Source organism: Phyllostomus hastatus, unplaced genomic scaffold, assembly GCF_019186645.2.
Source record: "Phyllostomus hastatus isolate PE091 unplaced genomic scaffold, TTU_PhHast_1.1 phas_contig_148, whole genome shotgun sequence".
Lineage (NCBI taxonomy): Eukaryota > Metazoa > Chordata > Mammalia > Chiroptera > Phyllostomidae > Phyllostomus > Phyllostomus hastatus.
Genome location: NW_025333607.1, coordinates 13,134,861 through 13,149,718, shown reverse-complemented (window position 1 = coordinate 13,149,718; position 14,858 = coordinate 13,134,861). Strand labels below are relative to the sequence as shown.

Genomic DNA, 14,858 nt, shown 5'->3' with positions numbered 1-14,858 from the left:
TAAATTAACTGAATCAATAATTTAAAAGTGATTAAAATGGTGGCTGGCATATAATAAATTCTATGTAAGTGTTCGTCAAATATACACATGTGTTTGATCTTTCTCTCGTTTTTCTCCCCGTGGTGTTAGATGCTGCAGCCCGATTTGTCAGCTGGGGCCCGCTGTTTAGCCAGAAGGTTTGGGCATGACCTAAAAAACGCACGCCCCCTCCCTGTGCCTGCTCTGCCACCGAGGGCGTCTCCAAGATGGGAGTTCCCGGCGTCTGGCTGCCCCAGATGTTGGAGTTTTGCTGACCTGCAGAAGCCTCCCGGGCTCACCGGAACGAGAGACCGTTTGATATTTACACCCGAAGGGCTGAGCCTTCTCACTGAACTGACCACACGCGCACGCACGTGCAGAGGCCATTGCTATGTGCGGTGCGCCGTGGCTGCCGGGAGATGAACAAGGCCCTGTCCCCGCCCGGGAATGTTCTTTCTGTTCTGTGTGCAGTGAGTCCTGACTGAAGGTTGTCAACAGTTTCTGCAGCTTTAAGTGGAATGACGTACAACGAAACCGATCTCACCATAGGCTAACTGATGTCTGTAGACAAGGGTTAGGGTCCGATGACATCTTATCACGGTTACAACCGAGATGCGTCGAGCAAGACGTTATTCGAGGACCGGCTGTCCACGTCTGACGCCTGCCCGCGCTCGAGGGGCCCGGCTTTCCTGGACGGCTCTTCATGGTTTGACGGGCCCTTCTCTCCGAAAGCTGAGTCCCTGTCCCCGAGTGCCGGGAGAGGGCCGTCTGCCCCGCCAGGGTAACAGACGAGAGGCCTGTCCACCTCAGGCCCCGATTTCCTGCGGCACGTAAGCATCGTGGGCACCCAGGCCTGAAGCGTGTGCGGCAGTGGACAGTTTTATAAAGTAGAAGCTGGGTGGTTTGAGACAAAACATGTTCTTCCCCACCGCCCCCGCAAACACAAGCTTCTCCTTCCTTCCCAGTTCTCCAGATATGTTTCTTTTTAGACGATGGACATTAAAGCCAGATGTGGGGCTGCTCGCACTTACACCGTGGCACAGGCTCCGACCTGGGAGAACTGTGCATGCCCTTGGCATTTGCAGCAGCGGCCTCTCCCAGCAGAGCCAGAAATATCGGAACAACCCGTGGGCCCCCACACTGCATTCGTGTCTGTCTTCACCGGGATTCCTGAGATGTGGCTTTCAACGTGATGGCCTGTGACTTGGCTGGCACTCTGTAGAGTGGGGCCATGGACCACTAGTGACACTGTGTAGGGATGCTCTGTGACAGAGCGTTGCTGTAGCTTTCCGCCTGGCCCCGCTGCCAGCGCCTCCCTGCTCTAAGCCAGTGAACACATCTTTGCCGGTTTAGTTTTCCGAAGCACGGCTCTAATCAAACCACCTTTCTCCCATAGAACTTCCGCGGCTCCCCGCTGCCTACCTGCCGTGTTGAATGCACGAATAGCTCGATGGCCTTAATGCCGTGTCCTTTAAAACGTGACCTCTCCTGTGCAGCTTCTCCCGCCAGTTACAGACATTCCTGTGCTCCAGCCCGTGAGAGCCCATCGGCCGCATTTACTGAACACTCATGTGTAAGGTGCAGGGTTGGACCCTGGGGGTTCAAAGATAAAGATTTAAAAAAAAATTTTTTTAAAAGATTTTATTTATTTATTTTTAGAGAGGGAAGGGAGGGAGAAAGAGAGAAAGAGAGAGAGAAACATCAATGTGCGGTTGCTGGGGGCCGTGGCCTGCAACCCAGGCATGTGCCCTGACTGGGAATCGAACCTGCAATGCTTTAGTTCGCAGCCCATGCTCAATCCACTGAGCTACGCCTGCCAGGGCAAAGATAAAGATTTTTATCAGGAAGTAACTTACAGTTTTGCAGTAGAACAAGAAGTTTGAGCAAAACCTGGAGGTAAAATGTGTCAAAGAGCTGAGTAGTCCCTCATGTCCACTCCTGGGCAAACCTGGTTTGAACAGCAGCCTGGTGGTCACTGCTGGCTGATGGGCGGTGACTCTGCCTCTCGCCTTTCCCCCAGTCTGTGCTGGTTGAGCGCTTGGTTCGCCTCGTGCGACAGCCGCCCTCCCCTCGGGACCCGGCACCTGACTGCACGCAGCCCCTCCTCCCAGACTGTGCTCCTGCTGCACTCAGGCTCTCGTCATCTCCCCCGGGACCCCTGTCACCGTCTCCCAAGTCGTCTCCCTGTCCCCAAACAGCTGCCAGAGTGGTCTTCTCACAAGTCCCACATGACGGGGTTCTCCCCAGGGGGGAGCCGCCATGGCTGCCCCTTGGCCACGGGGTGGACCCAAAGCCCAGGCTCCGGGCGTGTCTGTGCTGCCCCCGCCCAGGAGCCTCGAGTGCTGGAACCATGGCGGCGGCGCCTCGGCCCTGCCTGCGGGGCAGCCTCCGGGCCTCGTCCGCCCTCAGCGCTTCAGTGGACAGTGCCAGTGTCCTCCGGTGGCCAACCCAGGGGGCCCAGGCTGGGCCAGCCTGGAAAGGGGACCTGAGAAGGTGGCGGTGTCTCCTCCTGGATGCTCTCCTGCACCGGGCCGCAGGAAGCATGGAGGCGGCCAGGCCAGCCGCCGGCTTCCGGGCTTCGGGCTCTGCTTGTCTGAGTCTGCTTCTCGTGACTCCCGCGGTGTGGAGCTCTCCAGGGGCGTCCACTCTTTGGGCATCTCTGGGCCACACTGGAAGAAGGAGAGTGCTCTCAGCCACACGTTAAATACATCGCAACATGTAATCACAAAAAAAGATCTCATAATGTTTCACGTAAATTTACAATTTTGTGTTGAGCCGTGTTCACAGCCTTCCTGGGACCCATGTGGCCTGGGGGCCGCAGGCTGGACACCCCTGCTAGGCTTGCTGCTTGCCCACCCTTCTCCTTCCTCCTCCTTTAAACTCAGCGACTGAACTCTGGACCCCTTCCCCTTGGCTGACTTGGAAGTCTCGCGGTGGTCCATGGGAATTGCCCCCTGGGGGACTTTGCTTCTGGGAAGGGTGGACAGGAGGAGGAGAGGCTGGAGGGTTCCGCGGGAGCCGAGTGGCCACATGGTCCGTGCAAAGGCGTGGAGACCTCCCCCTCTGCCGGTGGGGAGGCAGAGAGTTTTGCGTGGGGGTCACACAGGGTCAGATGTGTGTTTCAGGACCATAGCCCTTGGGAGCCGGGAGCCAGGGAGGATGGTTGGAGGCTAAGAACTGAGGTGTGCGATGACAAGGACCGGAACCTTCCAGGGGTCCTGGTGCCGTGGGAGTCAGGTGGGAAGCCGAGAGGAACCATGAGGGGAAGTGGATCCCAGGATCGGCAACCGGAGAGTATCTCGCCGTTCCAAGGGGATTCCGGAGCCAGCGGCCCCTGCACTGGCTCTGCAGGGCTGCGCCCCCTGGTGGGTGGGGAGGCCCGGTGCTGACCAGTTTCCCCGGCCCCTGGCCCTGTCTGCAGAGGGGAGAAGGGGAAGGAGGAGAGCCATTTCACTCCATCGCAGGTCCAGCACTTAAAAAAGCCTGGCTGGACACGCAGTAGAAGCCAGAGGATGTGGTTTGGGTTGTCCCTGAAAAAGATCCCTATTTACGTGTGCAAGGGTATTTTCAGACGAGGCTTCCTGCGCAGAAGGGGAGGCTGTCCCCTCCACAGGGGCTGCTCCTTAAAGGCACCTTGTGGTGCAGCCGCTCAGGGCCGGGAGGGGATGGCTGGCGCTCAGGGCTTCGTCTCAGTCGCAGCTGTGGTTGGGCCCACAGCTGCTCGTCACGTCTCCAATCCCAGTTCAGCCTGCAACTCTTGGTGTGATGTTAGCCGAGACACTTCCTGTTCCCCAGACTCTCCTTAGCAATCTGGGCGGCACTCCTCCGTCTTCTAGAATGCAACAGGAGGTGCGATTAGTTTGTGTTTGTGAGGCGCTCAGAGGCCCCCAGGCGAAAGCTGCTGGGCAAAGGGCTGCATTTTCTCCCTGCGAGTGGGACCTGTGGTTTTGCAGTCTAGTTCACGCGTGGTTGCTAAGGAGGCGGAGCGGTTTTCGCGATTGCAGAGTCCGGTTCTGGGCGGACCCTTCCTTCCTTCCTTCCTTCCTTCCTTCCTTCCTTCCTTCCAGTTTCTTCCCTTCTTCCAAAATGTTTTTTAGGAAGACTTTTTAAAAATATGGAGCTGTGCTGATATAAATAGCAGCCATGTACCTGCCCACCAATCAGAATAAACAAATATTGACATTTTTTTTGCAATGAGCAAGTTCTATTAGCATTTAAAAATATTTTTATCGGGAGGTAGAGGAGGGAAAAGGGGGGACAGATGGAGACAGAAGGAAGCGACTCGGGAGCTGAACACAGAGTGCGATATGCAGGTGACGTGTAGTGGGACTGGCACCCGGAATCTGTGTGGTTTTGTTAACCAGTGTCATGCCAACACATTCAGTGAAAAATAAGCAGGTGCCCTGGCTGGTGTGGCTCAGTGGATTGAGCGAGGGCCCGTGAACCAAAGGGTCGCCAGTTCGATTCCCAGTCAGGGCACACGCCTGGGTTGTGGGCCAGGACCCCAGTAGGGGGCGTGCGAGAGGCAACCGCACAGTGATGTTTCGCTCCCTCTCTTTCTCCTTCCCTTCCCTTCTCTCTAAAAATAAATAAAATCTTTTGTAAAAAGGTAAAAATACTTTTGTCTAACAACACACCTTGAGCTACATTTGGTTTCCGACCTGCTATGTTTTTAACATAAAGGAAACGAAATACTTGTGTAAGCCCCGCCCCGTCCGCTGGCCGTCCTCTGACCCCAGGGGCGGCACCGTCAGGGGTGTGGGCCCTGCACTCCGTGAACGTGTGCCCGTGCTGTGCCCACGTGTGACTCTAGCTTCTCCCCGCGTGGAACAGCACCGACCCGTAGACAGACGGGAGTGCGCAGAGCATGGGGCCTGGAGTCAGGGGGGCCAGGGCTTGAGGCCTTGCCTGGACCCCTTCTGGCCTGTGTCCTTCCGCTTCTTTGGGCCTCAGTTTCCCCGTGTGTAACCTGGCAACGATTAGTTGCCAGTGTCACCGTTAACACTGAAGACAATGGCAAATACATGGTAACGAACATTCTTTGTCCATTGATGTTTTTGATCTCCCTGTCTCTGTTTCTGCCCTTTGGAAGGAGGGGTCCTGCCCTTGGTCTGCCTCACACACCCTTGGCCGCAGTTCCCGTGCCTCCTCGCTCGGTGTAGAGGCTCACTGGTTGTTTCTGGGAGAAACGATTGTCCTGTGCTCCCGGAGTCACCACGCTGCTCCCAGCCCTGGTCCCGATCCCCGCAAGGGCTGGCGCCGAAGGGACTGTGTTCCCAGTACACGCGGGTGACTCGGGCGGGCCAGCTCTCTGGGGACTCTGGCCAGGTTCTGCCGTCATCTTTTCAGGTCACATGGTCGCTCGATGCAGCGGCGGTGATGGGGGGCAGTGTCACCTCACTGCACGGGATTTCCTTAACGGTCGTGGCATTGGCAGTGGTGACATTTCAGGTGCTCGTTTGAAACACTGTGCCCTGTCCACGGTTGCATGCTCGCCCTGCAGTCGACCTCCCGGCCCACCACGGTGGGAGGTCGGTCTCCGGCAGAGCACAGGACACACAGGATAAAGGGAACACAGGACACGGGAAACAGAGGACACAGAACACAGTGGGCACAGGACAGATGGGACACAGGAAACACAGGACACAGGGAACGTAGGGAACTCAGATCCCAGACACAGGCAAGGAAAGGACAGCAGGGGGCGCCAAACCCGCACGCTTCAGCTCCGAGACGGAGCCGGGTGAGCGGCAGGCTCTCGGACTCCTATTAGCCTGAGTGCTCCTTACTGTGTTTCATGGGATTTGGCCGCTCCTTCGCATTCAAGTTAGATTCTACAGGAGCACACACAGCGCACCCTTTGTGAAAACGACAACCGGGCCAGTGCCCCCCTCTCCGCCCCCCTCCTCCTGATTCTCTGCTGGAAAAAAGAGACACAAAGCGGCCCAGAGATGGGAGGAGTCCCCAGGAGGGGCCTGTGAAGGTCTGGGGCTCGGGGGCCCTGCCTCCAAGCCTCAGAAGCTGTCACCCCCAAAGAGCCACCTTATTCAGCATCCTTTGGTTTGCATTTGTTCGTCTTACAGCAGGAGCCGGAGACCAAGTGCTGTGGACCAAACGCACGTGTCCCCGCGCCCCCTGCCCCCTTCCTGCTGAGCCCTAACCCGCAGGGTGATGGTGATTGGAGGCAGGGCCGTGGGGCGGGGCTTAGTTCCGGAGGGCGGGGCCCTCACCAGCCGCGTTAGTGAAGGCTTCCTTGCCCCTACTGTGGACACAACGCTAAGAATGGGGAAGCGCTCGCTAGACCCTGAATCTGCTGGCACCTGGATCTTGGACCCTGCAGCCTCCAGGACTATGAGAGAGAAATGTTTGTGGTGGAAGCCGCCCAGCCCGTGGTGTCTTTGTCATAGGGGCCTGAGTGGGCCGGGACACGGGGCAAAACCCGAACTGAAACATGTCCGAGGCCTGTTGTTTGCTATAAGGGCTTTACAATATTTTAGTTTATATCTGACCGAGATAAGAATAATTATGGTCTCAGACCCGGGCGCTAGGTCATCTATCCTACAGCATTGACATCCCACCTCTCCGATTTTGACATACAAATCTGTACTCCGGCTAAATTATTTGCTCAATATTTTGAAATCCACTCATGTAGAACTCACATAAGCTGGTTTTAAAAGAAAACCACAACCACCAATAGAAAATTAGTATTCTTCAAACCCATGTTAAGATGAAGAATTAACATTAAAACAAGTCGCCTGGTACACCTCCTTCACTTTGGACATGGGCCATTAATGGGACTCGCCCGAATCTCTGTGAGTGGCAGGACTGGGTGTAGCTGGCGTGTTTCCTCCCTGGCACACAGCCTCGGCCCGGGGGGCCGGAAAGAGTCTGGTCAAACTACGGGTAGGTCTTACGCCCTGGGCTGCTCTTTGATAGAGTTGTGAAGATGCAGTGCCCAGCCCCCCTTTTCAACATTTCTGCTCTTGTTGTGGAGCGATGAAGTTCTCGGGAAGTATGGGGTGTCCGCGTGGGGACCCGGGCCCTCTGAGGGTTGCGTCGTTTGGAGCAGGGCTCCCCAGCCTCGGATCGCCCCATGATGGCAGGGAGAAGTGTGCAGCACATGCCCCCCACAGCAGTTTTAGACACGCACTGCTGTGCCGCCAGTACATTCTGCTTTTCGTAAAGTATGCAGAACAGTTCGGAAAAGACGTGGTAAAGATCATGCGTGTCAACAGTCTTGTTCAGTGTCTTGTTAATTGCACTGGTCGCTAGCTAGTACCTCAGGCACCCCGTATACTCAGGATTCTGTTCCTCATTACCAACAGTCAAGGCGAAGCTGCATTTCACACAGTCTTCTGGGCAACTTAAAACCCTCTCGCTGACTCGGGGAATCTGATTATTATACTGCCATCGTTTTCCTCTGTAGCGTGGCTGACTCAGAACCGGTCAGGCCTGCCCTTTTCTTGTTGGCCACTGTCTCCCGTTATTACTTCAATCTGTGTCTTTAACAAAAAAAAGTAAGCCTTTGCCCATTTGGGGGATGGTCAGTTCAGTGACAAACTAGACCCACCCTATGATGCCACTCACCTCGGCTTGTCCAAAGTAGGTCACATGTGCTAGGTGGGAGCCCGGAAGTGAAGTCACCACTGTCAGCCCCTGTCCCTGCTCCCCCCAGGGTCCCTCAGGACCCCCGTGGACTTGTGGTCACTGACGAGTGGACCAGGCGAAGGTGAGTATTCATGGAGCTTAGCTTATTTGGTGTGTAAGCATATACAAAAAGGAGTATATGGAAATTTCATCACTTCCTCCTTCGCCCCATGGACCGTCCCTTGCGGCCCACACGAGCGAGGATGGTAGACGCAGAGACGCGGCCCCAGCGTGCTGGCTGGCACAGGGAGCCCTTCCCAGTCCAGCCTCCGTCGCCTTTCTGGCTTCACGCTCAAGCAGGAAGCCTGTCCCTTGGCCACGTCTGCGGACTTTGCAGGCACCCTCTTTTTCGTTGTACTTTCAGAGGCTCAAAGCACAGGGGCCTGGTTCTTAGGTCCCAACGCAAGGGTGCTGCTGCCATGAGGAGTCATGGGCGTTCTGCCTTCTGCGTTGGGCCTGCGCAGACGCCGCACACTCCAGACCGCGGGGCCTGGTCCTGCCCGTCTCTCCAGGCATCTCCAGGCACCGGGGCCCCCGCCTGAGGCTGCGCAGCAGGGGCTGCAGGGCTGCTGGGCGCCTGCCACAGACAGCAGCTCCGAACAGATGGGGCAGACTGCTGACTCCGTGGCACATTTTCCTCCCCGGTAGGGCTCCGTTTATGTAAGCTTCAGAAACAGGCAAAACCAGTGTGTCGTGTTAGAACTCCGGTGAATGGGGACGTGGGGGGAGGGAAGTGGGGTCATGATCGGGAGGCGGCACGCAGGGCTTCTGAGTGTCTTGGCGGCCTTCTGCTTCTTGACCTGGCGATGGCCTCACTGCCGCGCGCACCTTGTGGCAATTCACTGGGCTGGAAGGACAGGATTCCTCCATTTCTCTGTACGTCAGTGACATCTTTAAAAAGTCTTCTTATCATAGACTATGAAAAAAGAGACATGGTGTGAGAGCACAAACCACCGATTCATTAAAATATTAATGGTCCCCTGGGCCGCAGGGCAGGAGGCAGATTGGCTGAGCCTTTCCACTCCAGGCCACAGTTTTGAATCTCCCGGATGCGGGTGGGGGAAGGATACCGCAGAGACCATTAAGTTGAAAAGGAGGGTAGAGTCCTCAGGCTGCTGCTGAGAAACAGAGCTCCCAGGCCCGAGTCTGGAGTAAGGACGCTATCTGTTGCTCTGGTTAATATCCCATGAAATGACCGAATGCAGATCAACCAAGAGCAGTAAGCACTGAGTTTCTGAGGCGGCTGTTTTGCCAGAGAGATCTCAGCATGGCCACCGCGGGCCTGCGGTCGCTCAGCCCGAGTCCCAGCCCCACACCACCTGGAAGCAGGTCACTGACAGGACCCTCCCCGGTGTCCCTGCTCAGGTGTGGAGACGGAGGGCAGTGAGCAGAGGGGGTGCTCTTCAAGAGCGGGGCCAGGTGGTCAGGTGGGCTGGTCGGGGACCTCACTCACTGCAGGTGCTCAGGTCCCTGCTGTCCTCCGCCGGTGGAACGTGAAAGGGGTCGAAGACTCCCGACACCACACGGTGTTTCCCCTTCTCATTTCTGAATGGGGGACCCTGTCGTACCGCCCCATGTTCACTCCCATGCGCAACAACGCTGTTGTATACGGTGGGGCGCTCCCACCTTCCATCAGCCTGATGGGTGTCCAACCAGGAGGCGCCTTATCTTGAGCTCATGGGGAGGGGTCTGCGTGACCCAGAGGCCCCGGTCCTGGAGCCAGGTACGAAAGCGGGCCACGATGTGGGGTGGTCTGGGACCAGAGAGGGCTCTCATTCACCACGCGTCTGTGGAAGGAGTCCTGGCAGCCGCTGAGATCATTTTAATCCTGACAGACAGAGACAAAGTGCTTTTCCTGCTGCAGGAGGCTTGACCTTCATTTCACAAAAGCACCGGTGAGAGGGCTGTTGGGTGAAACCGTGAACTTGGCCCGGTGGTTGTCACTAAGGCAACAAACTCTCGAAGAGGGACTGACATGGATAAATCCGGGGTCAGGTGAGGGCTGGCACTGATAACACAGGTGCTGGGATCGGGTTCCCTTTGGCGGACATCCTGTTACCAGCGACTCCACTGTATTTATAACACAGCGTGATTCACCGAGAGCCTATAATGGATGTTATATGGAATTTCATACAATGTCCTTTCTGAAAAGACTTTTGAAGTCATAGGAAACTGACCCTGGTATACTACAAGGCAATAAAAACAGGTCCCAGTACGTAGAGTTTGTAAAACCTTCTATGGACGTATATGTGTATACATAAACACAGATACGTTTATCTATATCTGTACATCTACACACACAACTAACAGGAAAACGTCCTATATTAACAGTGGTTACCTTTAGGTTACGGGATTACAAGTGGTTTAGGTTTTCTTCTTTTGTATTTCCAAATGTTCTATACTGATTATGTATTATTTTTCTACATGATTACATATTTTACAATTGGAATATGAAGATGAAAAAGAGTGAGCTGAAACCTATAAATGGTGGTAATGTATCTGGCATTGTCACAATGGATCATGTGACAACTCTCACATTTTATTTTATTTTATTTTATTTTAAGATTTTATTTATTTATTTTTAGAGAGAGTAGAAGGAGAAAGAGAAGGAAAGAAACATCAGTGTGTGGTTGCTCCTCGTTCGCCCCCTACTGGGGACCTGACCTGCAACCCAGGCATATGCCCTGACTGGGAATTGAACCTGTGACCCTTTGATTCAAAGCCCACACCCAATCCACTGTGCTACACCTACACCATTCAGGGCTACTCTCTCCCCCCTTTTAGAGACCACCTGCCTCAAGTGTGGCCATCCAGGAAGCTAAGGTGGAGCTGAGAATCACGTGAGGAGAATTTTCAGATTCTTTGCTGTCTTCCCAAGAGCCTTTGCCCACACATCTAAGAAAGACAGACTGCTGACGTCACCTGTTTCATGGTGTGAGTGTGGTTCGGAGCGAGGGCCCTAGGACCTGCAGGGGGGATGTCTTCCAGGGAAGCACCGCCAGGCAGCCCTTGCCGCTCCCACCTGACACGGGAGGGCGGGGTGAGTCTGAGTCATCACATGGCCTCATGAATATGGGTCACCAGCTCGTTCTCGTTCAGAGCAGCCGTTCAGCTGGTGTTCTTCTTTTACTTGTGCCGCACTGGGGTCCAATCACTTACTGGCACAGACAAACCGAGTCCCTCCCCTTTCATACGTCAATCTGTGTCCGCCTGCCGGTGTATTTACTTATCAGAATATTTGCAAGAAAGCATGTATGTGGCAAAAGGAATGAACTCAGGTATGTGCGAGGGATGGATGCATGACTCCATCTTATCAGAGCAGGGATTTTGACGTGAGGCAAGGATGCTGTCAAGTGGTCAGTAACGGCAAGAGGAGAAGGGCGACGTCTTGGAGAGGTTCCACTCTGAGTGATCAGAAGGACCTGGCGCCTCCTCCAGACTCACACGGAACCTCCAGGAGCTGCTCCTCCGAGGTGAAGCTGAGCCCCTGCCGGGTGGAGAGTTGGTGCAACAGGAGCGCGGGAACTGTGGGGAAGGGGAGATGAGGAGGCAGAGGGGGCGGATGGCTGAGGAGTTCCCTGTGCGGACTCCTTGGTGAACATAAAGAATCCTTTAACTCTAGTTGTGCCTAATCTGCTAAAACTAAACCTTCTGGCAACGGACTCTGCCTTCATGCCCTGCCGGGTGTGGTGGGCACAGTGAGGGGTTAGAGATGTAACCCTGCATCTCTACCTACCGGTGCAGGCATGGGAACCAAGGCTGTTTCAGCCAAGATGTGCCTGGAGACCTCGGAGGGGAGCCTGCCTGGTCCTCCTGAGTGCCTGCTGTGTGCTGGTGTTGCTGAGTGCCCGACGTAAGTTTGAGGAGAGGTTAGACTCCGTGGTCGTGTAGAGGTGGAGAGTAGAAAAGAAGACATTCCAAACAGAGGGAAATGTTCTCACCCAGCCCCAGAGTTGGGGCAGAGACTAGAGCCTTAGAAGGGCACTGGGGACCAACCTGGCTAAACTTAGGGGCTCACCTGCAGTTGCCCGTGGCTGCTGCAACACGTCACCACACACTGCAGGGCTTAACACAACAGAAATGTATTCCCTTATGGCCTGGAGGCCAGAATTTCAAAGCCAAGGCATCCACCAGGCTGTGTTCCCTCTGAAGGCTCCCGAGGGGAGTCTGTCCCGTGCCTTTCTCCTGGCGCTCGGCGTTGACCGCACTCCCGGGCATTCCTCACCCCGCAGGCGCATCGCTCCAGGCTCTGCCTCACTGTCGTCACTTGTGTTGTCCCCGTGGTGTCTGTCTCCGTGTCTCTTCTCCTCTTAAAGGACACCCACCAGTCGTATTGGATGGGGGCCCACCCTAATCCAGTGTGACCTCATCCTAACCATCTGCCAAGATCCTATTTCCTAACCACATCCACAGGTGCCAGGTACCTTACAGGTACTGGTGTCATTGGGACTTCAAAAATATTTTTTTTGGATACGGTTAAACCCATCACATCTGCTGAGCAAATAACAGATGATTAGTTACTATTTGTTGAATGAATGACATGTATTGGAAATAAGGCGTGTACATGGTTAAGTGAGATTACTGAGGGTCTTAAGTGCCAGGTGGAGGAGTTTGGACAGTGCTTTACCAGAGGTGATAAGCTCATGAATTTAAATGCTGAGTTGATATGACAGGGCCAGGCCCTGGAGAATTATAGTTTATAGTTTAGATTGAAGAATGTTGGATCTTTAATCTTTCTAAAGATGTCACCAGATTTTTGTCCCTTGATTCTATTTAAAAAAATGACTCAAAAATAGCGTTTGCCAGCTTGGAACACCGAAGTAGCAAGACGGTGGTATCCAAACAGAGATTATTTTTCTGGAGTTAAAGTCTCTGAAAGCAGCAGGAAAGCAAACATGGAACAAGCAAGTGGCAAGCCCACCGTGAGTGAGCTGTCACTTTCCGCAATGACAGAGTCTGATGAGCAGAGCCTCCGCGAGGACGCATCAGCACCACAGACAGCGCCTTGCACCTGCGCTCCCTACGTCCTTCCCAGGCAGGACCCACTGCATTACATTTGGCACCTTTTCGTGGGAGGGGCTGATGCTTGGGTTCTCCAGCAGGACTGAATCTGCAATGAACAAGTCAGGAGGAGGCTGGTCTCTTCTGGAGTCCCCGTAACAGCTCCTCGGTGGCAGGCGCAGGTGCTGCGCTGGCAGGTAGTAATCAGCTGCAGGCAGCGCGCTTTGAGGATTCAGCCTCTTAGAAAAACGTGGGGCATTCCTAAATATCTAGCAGCCTCAGCTTCCGGACCCATCTGCTGTGAGTTGAGTTATGCTTCCCCAAAAGATACGCTGCAACCCTAAACCCCAGGGCCTCAGAATGGGGTCTTTTCTGGAAATGGGTCTTTGCAGATGTAACGGAGTCAGTATGAAATGGTGAGGTCATGTCCATAACCCCACAGGACCGGTGTCCTCACGAGAGGAAGGCGGATCGAGCAGGGACACAAAGGGAACGCCATACGAAGGGAGGGGCGCACGGGGAGAAGACTGTGTGACCACAAGAGGTGGAGATGGAGCTGCTGCAGCTCAAGCCAAGGAAGGCCGAGGGTCGCCGGAAAATGCCAGAAGCTGGAAGCGGCCAGGGAGGAGTCTTCCCTGTAGGCTCTCGAGGGGGCGCAGCCCTGCTGGCCCCCCGATTTCAGACATCTGGCTTCCCGAACAGTGAGGGAATAAATCTCTGTGGGCTCCAGCCCCCTGGCATGCGGCGCTTCACGTGGCAGCCCTCGGAAGTGAACACACTGGTCCTTCCACCCCGGTTTCCCTGTCCCGTGTTTCCTTATGCCCTCGTACTCTCAGATGAACCCAGCAAACTGTTACTAAGCTATTTGTGGTTGTCTGTGGCATCTTGGGGTGCACAGGGAGCTGGCGAACATGGCCTGTTCTGTAGAGGGACCTTGTCTGGCAGGTCAGCACAAGTGTGAAATTGAGGAGACACGGGAGTAAGGGAACTAACAGCGTGGTGAGTGGTGACTGCCACCAAGTGGGGCTGGTAAGAGAGGGCGTCAGTACCACCTTTCGGCCTGAAGGAGGCAGGCTAAGGACGGCGGGTACCAGAGCAGGGCCCGCATAGCCGCGGCTGCAGGAGACGGCTGCCGAACAGGACCGGTGACCTTTTGTCACCTTCAGTACAGCAGAGGGGGAGCTGGGGTGGGGGTATCAATCTCCTACCCTGTGATTTCTGTTAGCGTCACCCCACCAGCAGCTGGAGGGCAAGAGAGTCTGTGGACGCTCTCTATAAAGGTTGTTCTCCTTGGGGTGCAAAGGTGAGCAAGTAAGGTTCCCAGGAAGGGGGGTACGTGGGGAATGTGTACTGCCCATGCCAGACGGGGCAGGGAGCCAGCCGTCGGCAGCCCGCTGCCCCTCCTCAACGGTGACTTGCCTGTCAAAGGGTATGCCCAGTCTAAAAGGTTCCCCTTCAGGCCTGCTTGCATTTTGGTGGTACTTTGTGTGTGTGTGTGTGTGTGTGTGTGTGTGTGTGTGTGTGAGAAATAGCTGTGTCTTAATGCTAAGTCCTCATGTAGAATCTGTTAATGCTCAAGGATGATGGGGCAGTGGTGGAGGGAGAGACACTGGACCAGGACGGGACAGACAGGGACAGTGGTGGTCTTGCTGGGGCAGTGGCAAAGCCTGCCACAAGGACAGTGCTGGCCAGGGGTGTGGGGAGTAAGACTCAGGTGCAAAGGATGCAAGGTGGGTTCCAGTTAATGGAGAGAGCTAGCGAGAGGAAGACTTGGGAAAGTGCCCTGGACCCAATCCAGGAGAGAAATTGGTGCAGGGAATCTCTGAGTGTGGGAATCAGGGGGAGCACAACAGTATCCCCTCACAGGGCTGGGTGAGAGCAAATGAGTCCAGGGTGGAAACGTGCTTTTTAGCCATAAAGCACTATGCAGGGTACATATTAAGTGTATAACAATGAATACAGCACCAGCCCCCTAGTTCGGGGTACGGGGAGACGTCCGAACAATTTCAGCCAACCTGATGGATTGTGCACGGCCGCTCATGGCCAGTTCCACCCGTAATAAACAAAAGGAACTCTGTTTTCCCAATTAAAGGTAGAGGACCCAGGTTATGAAAGTAGGACAGATCTAAGAACAGGAAGCAGACACATTCATTGAGAGGAAAACGGCCGCACACCCTCAGCTTTGCCAAACTCCT

The 14,858-nt window shown here is 54.8% G+C and overlaps 1 protein-coding gene across 5 annotated transcripts in view; it reads left to right on the top strand.

Moving 5' to 3' along the window:
* Positions 1–14,858, top strand: part of CNIH3 (cornichon family AMPA receptor auxiliary protein 3) — a 154,259-nt gene that overhangs the window by 37,514 nt on the left and 101,887 nt on the right. For 4 of the 5 annotated variants that reach the window (XR_006783279.1, XR_006783278.1, XR_006783273.1 and 1 more), the window contains one exon: positions 130–5,048. The exons of the other annotated variant lie outside the window; for it this stretch is intronic. The gene's annotated coding sequence lies outside the window, so the exon portion shown is untranslated. Of the gene's footprint in view, positions 1–129; positions 5,049–14,858 lie in introns of those variants that run through there. 5 annotated transcript variants of the gene reach the window in all.